This window comes from Marmota marmota, unplaced genomic scaffold (genome assembly GCF_001458135.2).
Source record: "Marmota marmota marmota unplaced genomic scaffold, marMar, whole genome shotgun sequence".
Lineage (NCBI taxonomy): Eukaryota > Metazoa > Chordata > Mammalia > Rodentia > Sciuridae > Marmota > Marmota marmota.
Genome location: NW_025999895.1, coordinates 4,926,053 through 4,932,876, shown reverse-complemented (window position 1 = coordinate 4,932,876; position 6,824 = coordinate 4,926,053).

The window sequence follows — 6,824 nt, the reverse complement described above, 5'->3', positions numbered from 1 at the left end:
ACTGCTCTCTCCGCCGCTTGCTTTTGCCGCTCTCGGAGGAGCTCTAGCTCCCCTACCCTGCTGAGTAGTGCATTCAGGTTAATAATGTCCCCAGCTCTTTCAACTTTTCTGCCAAAATCAAAAATGTCTGCCCCCATGGAAGTAAATGACCTAGCTCCGCGTTGGCGAGGCGCGTGCGCACAACTGAGATTTATTTGAAAAGTAGAGGGCGGAGTAAACGCCAATTTGGGGACTGGAATTCTAAAACGCCGCAAAGCTGGCCTGCTCCTGAGCCTGGCGTTTGAGGTTTCCGCGTACTCTGGCCTGGTACGTGCGTGTAAGGCAAGGTTCCCTGGACGTGTCAAAGGCTCCTGAGGGTCTTGGCTCTCACACTTGTCCCAATCACCGCAGCCCCCTTGTTCCCCTTCCCTGTGCTCCGGTCCCTCAAAGACCCTCTGCATCCTTATGCACCATCACCTCAACCACCATAAACCCCTCAGCCCGCAGGCCTGCACTGCGTGTAGTGGCTTGTATTTTCATTTACCTTTGTGCACGTCTGTCTACGCACTAAGCGCAAGAGCAAGATAGGTATTGCTTACTGCTTCGCATTTCTCCCGCAGGCTGTGGGTGCTTATTCAGTACCGTCCAAAAGGAAAGTGGAACCACTAGTTATTGGCTGCCCCACCACCTGGAGGAGATGGGGTGTCTTGCTCTTGCTCATTGACACTACCATCTCTGAGAAGGTCAGCCTATTGTGACAGAGGACCTAAGGGAACAACAGATGATGACTCAGCCTGTCGTGATACTTGAAAATTTCGGGATTTGGAAATGGAAGGGCCGGGGAATCTGCTGCAACCTGGCCCCATTTTGGCTGGGTCTCCAAAATTACTGGCCCACTCACCCCCTTGATGGAAACAAAGCATGGGATGGTCAACTTAGGCCAAATTAGTAACCATTGCAAACATGGACGCAGACAGAAAGCTTGTTGCCTTTTAAAACCCGTGCGCGCGCACACACACACACACACACACACACACACACACACACTGCTGGGGATTGAACTCAGGGCCTTGTGCACGTGAAGCAAGCACTCTACCAACTGGGCTACATTCCCATCCCTCATCTGAATGTTAATACACACTGAACACCTACTGTTTGCCAGGGCCATATTGGGTGCTCAGCTTTTTCAGTGAGGAAAAAAGACAAAAATCTCTACCCTTGAGAAGCTTTATAGCAGGGAAAAGATTTAAAAAATAATGATAATAAAAATAAAAAGCCGGGGCTGGGGATGTGGCTCAAGCGGTAGCACGCTCGCCTGGCATGCGTGCGGCCCGGGTTCGATCCTCAGCACCACATACAAAGATGTTGTGTCCGCCGAGAATTAAAAAATAGATATTAAAAAACTCTCAAAAAAAAAATAAAAAAATAAAAAGCCATCCTAATAAGCAAGTAAAATTATAAAGGATGTTAGGGGCACATCTGTTTCCTATTGCTGCAGTAACAGTAACCACAAGGAAAATTCATGATCTTATAGTTCTGGAGGTCAGAAGTCCAAAAATCAGGGCTGGGCTCCATCTGAAGGGGTGGGGTAGGGAACGGCACACCCTGGCCTTTTCCACTTTGTAGAAGCCACTCGCATTCCTCAGCTCATGGTCTCCACCCTCCATCTCCAAAACCTGTAGTGTAATAGAGAGGAGTTTGAATGTTCCCAACCCAACAAAATAATAAAGCTCCGAGGCGTGTTCCTGGAGAGTCAGTATCTTGCTACCTTGAGCGTGGCCTTGAAGCACTTGGCCACATGTTCTCTTCACCAGTCTCATGGCGGGAGGGGCACGCAGAGAAACGGAGGGGGCTGCAGAACCAAGGAGGTGGCAGAGTCCAGAAACCAGATGTCAAGGATGTCAAGAAACCAGACCAGGAGAGCAGGGGGATGCACTGGAATGTGCCTCACACTTGGGAAAAGTGTGAATCAGTCACTACTGGGACCACACACTGGCCACTGACAGAAGTGACCACTGCTCCTGTGACTTCACTGAAACTCGTTACCTGAATGTGGAGATGAAGTTCATCAAGAACTAGGTGACTTGCAGAAGACAAGGGCCTGGAATCAGGCATGACAGAATATCTCTTTGACGGTAACAAGAAGAGCTAAGCCTTAGACCACCAACTGACTGCCCTGGCCACCAAGGCAGTGCATGCTTGTCGGGGTTACCTTTTCCATCAGTTGTTCCAAAACATCCACTAAAGTCCTTTAATTTGTAACATTCCTTTAAATAAAGAAATTTAGTAGCCCCGAAAATGTCCAATATGATATTTACACCAGTTGCCCTAATTTACACATTGTATTCTTCAAATGTTACGTACCCCATAAGTATGTACTATCACTGTGTCAATTAAAAATAAATATAGCCAGGCACAGTGGCATACACCTGTAATCCCAGTGGCTCAGGAGGTTGAGGCAGGAGGATCATGAGTTCAAAGCCAGCCTCAGCAACGACGAAACACCTAGCAACTCAGTGAGACCCTGTCTCTAAATAAAATACAAAATAGGGCTGGGGATGTGGCTCAGTGGGCAAGTACCTCCAGGTTCAATCCCTGGTACCAAACCAAATAAATATTTGTGTGTGTGTGTGTGTGTGTGTAAAATTTTATTATATATATACTGTGAGATCAGGCAAGGGGGGCAGCAACCAAAGGAGGCAGATTTAAAAGGACCACCAAAAGAGGCTTTATTTGAGATATCACTCCTGGACAGAAATCAATCAGACCCACAGAGTGGACAGGAGAAGGATCTGAGGAGAAACCACTTTGGAGCTCGACCAGACTGGAATTTTATGGGGCTTAGGCAGGAAGGGAAGGGCTGGAGTTGGTCGGGGGAACTGGTTGAGATCCAGCATTGGTCAGGAGGTCTTGCTGACAGGCGTTACCCAGGAGATCCCATTGATTGACAGGCTCTTGGTGCCTGATTGATGTTTCTTTCCCTCATGGGCTGCTTTGTCCTAAGTCACTGCCACCGACCTGACATATACTTTTAAAAATAATTAGTAACAGACCATCATGTTCTGATAAGGACCCTTGTGCTACATTAGACCAAATTAGATTGTTATGGTTTGGATATATAATGTCCCTGGAAAGTTCCTGATTGATGGCTTGGTCCCCAGTGCAGCAGTGTTCAGAGGTGGGGATTTTAGGGTCTGAGCTCATTGACAGATTAACCCCTTGAGGACTTCACATTTGATGGCATTACTGGGAAGAGGTGGGAAGTGTAGACAGGGGAGCCTGCTTGGAGGACGTAGGTCACTGGGAAGTAGGTGGGAGGAATATGTCTTGTCCTGGACCCTTCCTCTCCCTCTCTCCCCTCAACCCTCGGCCCTAACTGCCCTGAGCCGAGCAGCTTTCCTCCACCACCCCTTTGTGCCATGATAATCTGCCTCACCTCGGGCCCAGAGCAATGGAGCCAGCTGACCAAGACTAAGACCTCTGAAGCAGAGAGCCAAAGTAAGTCTTTCTTCCTTCAGTTGTTTTGTTTTTTGTTTGTACTGGAGATTGAACCCAGGGGTGCTCTACCACTGAGCCACATCCCCCCATCCCTTTTTATTTTTTATTTTCAGACAGGGTCTCACTAAGCTGCTGAATCTAGCCTTACACTTGCGAACCTCCTGCCTCAGCCTCCCAACTAGCTGGATTTCAGGCTTATGCCACCAAGCTGGGCGTTTAGGTTGTTTATGTTGGGTATTTTTGGCCATAGCAATGGAAAGCTAATCCATGGTAATCCAGGATAGGCTCCCCGTCTCAAGATCCTTTTTTGGGAGGGCAAGATGGCCAGCATATCATTGGGGGGTTCTTCTGCCCAGAGAAATCTAAGCCACCCAAAATAGCCACCCTAAATCTTAATATCTCAAATAATTAACAAATAATAAACACCAACACCCAGAAATATATTTACAAAAGTGAACCCCTGATAGAGCTAGTCCACATGGGTTCTTAAACTAGACAAAGACAAATTGGCTCCTGTAGTTTATTTAAGGGGTAACGTCAAAGGCAGGGGTAAGGTTTTGAGGGCAGAGTCTTGCTTTGTGATATCTCAGCAGTCAGCAGGTTGATTGACATCTTGGCCATTCACACCCATCTCAGGTGCTGTGTGGGATTTTAGGCAGAGCTTGAGGCGGAAGTTCCTCTGCACCAGGCAGTCAGTCTCTGTGGGGAGTGCACCAGGGAGTTCCCAATGCCAGATTCATCCCCTCTAGAGGCTACTATGTGCCACATAGTGCACCCACAGCCCACTGATGGCTGGTGACAATCCTTAACATTTTTTAAATAAAATTTATTTTTAACTGATGCCTGTATACATAATAATTAATGGGACAAATGATGTTTTGATACAGGTTTACATTATGTAATGTTTAAATCAGGTTAAACATATCTATCTCCTCAAACATTTATTAGTTCTTTATGGTAAAAACTTTCAAAATCCTTTTTCTAGTTTTCAAAATGCACGGTACATTATTGCCATCCAATTTTTGCAATAGCACAGCAGAACTTCTTTTTTTAAAAATTTTTTAAATTGTAGTTGGACACAATACCTTTATTTATTTATTTTTATGTGGTGCTGAGGAGTGAACCCAGGGCCTCATGTGTGCTAGGTAAGTGCTCTACCGCTGAGCCACAACCTCAGCCCCCAGGAACTTCTTGCTCCTACCTACCTAGCTATAACTTAGTACCCGTGGGTCAACCTTCCCCAGAGCCTCCCCCCCACTCCTCTGCCTCTGGTCCCCACCAAGATCCTGAACTTACACCGGCGAAGTTAGGACACCAACATCTTTCATCTCTGGGGGACCACTAATCTCCCTGACAGAGAAGGTAACAAAATAAAAAGGGGAGACAGGGCAAAGAGGTTCTATCATGGGTTAACAAACAGGTTTTGTCTCTTGTGGGACCCATTCCATCCCCTTCACCCCTTTGCAGGTCTCTTGCTAGGACCACCAGGTTCTCACTGAGGGGTTCTGTCCTTATTGACCTCCCTCATGTAGGATTTTCCTCCCCTGCAGATGTGAGAATCACCTGGGAGACCTGAGCCTATGTTCCTGACCATGATGATCCAACAGGTATGAGAAATACCTTATATCTATTCTGCACCCTTGGGCCGGAGTGAGCTCCACCTGCACAGAAACCCATTAGGACTCCACTTAAAACCCTGTTGCCTTTTGAATAAAAACAAAACTGCCTACAGGATTGCAAGGTCTTGGCTTGTCATCCTGTCCCATAGGAAAAAACAACAACAACAATAACAACGGTTTTCTTCTGCTATAATCCACAGGGAAGACCTCTGTGACCTGAAAAGGTATGGGGTCTTCCCACCAACAAGCAAGCCATTCTGTAGCGGGACGTCCACTAACTCAATTCAGTTCTGACACTGTCTAGCTGGAGATGGTGGCTGATTCTATAGAGAGGGCTTAGTCCCCAAGATTGCCCCTTCTTTATATGCCAGGCTATAAATCGGTGTTCCCTAGCATCTGACCCAGGGCCCGATGCAGAGCAGGAACTCAGTACATGTTTGTGGGTTTCGCAAGTGAACCCACCTCTTTGTCCTCAGAATCATACACCTCATTCTCTGGATGACCGAAACGCTGATCCCTGAAGCCTGAATGTTCCAGGTTCTGCATCAGCTTCTTCTGGCCCACTTTGGCCAATAAGAGATGCTGGAAGGAGATTGGGGTGGGAGGAGAAGGAAACTGGAACATTTCTTCCTTTAATCTTCCCTGGACAATGTCCTGAGCATGAACTGCACCTCCCTGATGCTTTCAGCATCCTCTGCTTGACTGCTGTTTGGCTTCTCAGCCTCTTCCATTACCTGTACGACCAATTGCCTACATTAAATTCCCTCTGTTCTGTATTAAATACCCTGAGTGATTTCTCTTTTCCTAGTTGGACCCTGACTGGTAACTTTTCTTTTTCCCCCACTGAACTCTTTTTTTTTTTTTTTTAATAAATCTCATTGTAATAAAATAATTAGCAGGGCTGGGGTTGTGGCTCAGTAGTAGAGCGCTCACCTAGCATGCAGGAGGCACTGGGTTCGATCCTAAGCACTACATAAATGTAAAATAAAGATATTGTGTCCACCTAAAAACCTTAAGAATAAATAGTTAAAAAATAAAATAAAAACAATTTTCAGGCCTATGTCTTATTTAATGAAGGCCAAGGACAGATTGCAGTAGCAAAAAGACCCCATAACATAGGGAGGACTTAAAGAACACCTGCATCTCTTCTTTTGTCAGAGTAAGTAGGCAGGCTCTGCTCCAGGAAGTCATCCAGGGATCCAGGTGTGGGAGGCTCCACTGTTTAGGGCAGAAGAGGCTGGACCTTGAGGAGTTAGCAGGTTTATTGGCTGCAGCAGGGTCCAGAGGAAGGCTTTTGCCTAAATCAATTCATTCCTCTGAATGCTGAGTGCAGAAATGTTTAGAACTTTATACTCAGTGTGTAGGGGGAGAGGGAGCTCAGAGGCTCACAATCTGCAAAAGTCCACATAAAAGTAGGTTTTTTTTTTCTACTGTTCTGGACAATCAACTCTGGCCTGGATTTAAAAGTAACCCAAGGACACCCCCTGGAAAAACCAGTGCCTGGGAAAGGGAGAGTTCCCCTTCCTTTTCAGCCAGCTGGTTTCCAAGGAACCTAATTTGCACCACTCACTTTCCCTAGGATCTACCTGCTTTCTTTTGAAATATAAACACCTCAGTGAAGGCTCCAGTCCAAGGCTAGAGGCCTTGTCCCCCTTACCTACCGCAGTCTGCTTTTGTAAACACACCTTCCGCCTGAAAACTCTTTTGCAGAAATTTTTGCTGATAGTC